Source organism: Rattus norvegicus, chromosome 15, assembly GCF_036323735.1.
Source record: "Rattus norvegicus strain BN/NHsdMcwi chromosome 15, GRCr8, whole genome shotgun sequence".
Lineage (NCBI taxonomy): Eukaryota > Metazoa > Chordata > Mammalia > Rodentia > Muridae > Rattus > Rattus norvegicus.
The window spans coordinates 104,529,033-104,530,391 of NC_086033.1; positions in this window are offsets into that span (position 1 = coordinate 104,529,033).

The following is a 1,359-nucleotide window of genomic DNA, read 5'->3' on the forward strand; positions in this document are numbered from 1 at the left end:
GTACAGTTATTACTTCAATTTCTTTCCTTTCTGGGGAGAGTGGACCTGTGCTTTGTGTCTCCACAGGAAATGTCTGTCACAGAAAAACACTCTCATGCCTCATCCTTCTATGTTAGAATTATCAGAGATAAAATAATAAAAGGGTTAATAATAGGTAACTAAGTATCTTCACCCACAGCTTAGAACATCCTAAGTATATTCTGAACACAAGGCAGAAGTGATTTGCTTTGACAAGACACACCTCGGTTTTTAGGGTCTGCAGTGACAGAGACATATCTCCACTGAATTCTGTACCACGGAGGTGCTCCAAGCCCTTTTGCTTCCTAATCCCCATATTGTCTTTCTACTAGCTCCTCCTCGATCTTCTGGCTCCCTCAGATTGCCTCCAGAAACAGTTACCTTCTTAGTTATTAATGTTGAGGTAGTACAACAGCGTGAGCGGAGGGAATGAGATGGCTGAGCGGGGTAAGAGTGCTTGATGCTCGATACCAACTTGGATGACTCAAGTTTGATCCCTGGAACCCACGTGGTGGAAGGAGAAACCACTCGTACAAGTTGTCCTCTGACCTACATGCATGATGGTGGTACCTACACCCCTGACATACGAAGACCCAATAGATAACTCTGAGAGCAAAACCTAACCAGTCATATCCTAGACATCCGAATTAGTTGAACCGAAAACTGAATGTAGAAAGTGCTGGCCTTCTGTAAGGGTGACTGGGAAAATATTATTGCTTCCGTGAGTGTGGCTGGGAAAATGTTATGGTTTACCCTTTTGTTAGTACCTACCATTTGGCCTTTAGTCGTGGGACACAGCACATGACTGCCAGCACAGTCCCTGGACCAACCAAAATACACCACCTGGAAGGTTTGAAACAAGCCGATACAGAATCCAAATAGGAGCAAGATTCCCAGGGAATTGCACTGCTTCAGAGGTTGCTAGCAAAGCCAGGCTGCACACTGGGAATCACCTGCAGCATCTTCAAACCCATTGGAAATCAGTCTGGGCACTGCCTTCTTATCCCGTCAAGAGACTCTGAGTCTGAGGCGGGTTCCTTATTACAGTGGTTCTTGAGGTGTAATTGTCTGAATTTGCTTTCCTTTACTGGGTCTGTCTAGTGGTTCAGACTGCAATCCCAACTGCTTACGAGTTAGAGGCATGAGGACCACTCTGGGCTACATGAGGAGACTTTCTGGGGGGGGGGGAGAAGTGGGGAGGAATTTCTATTTCTTAAAATTGAGTGCTGCTGCTCCTGGTGGCAGTTTGACCACTACACTTAAGAAAATTACTGGCTGAAAATAGCTCACCCGTACTTGAAAAGCCACACGCAGTTTGGCCACAGAGCCAGCTTCCAACCT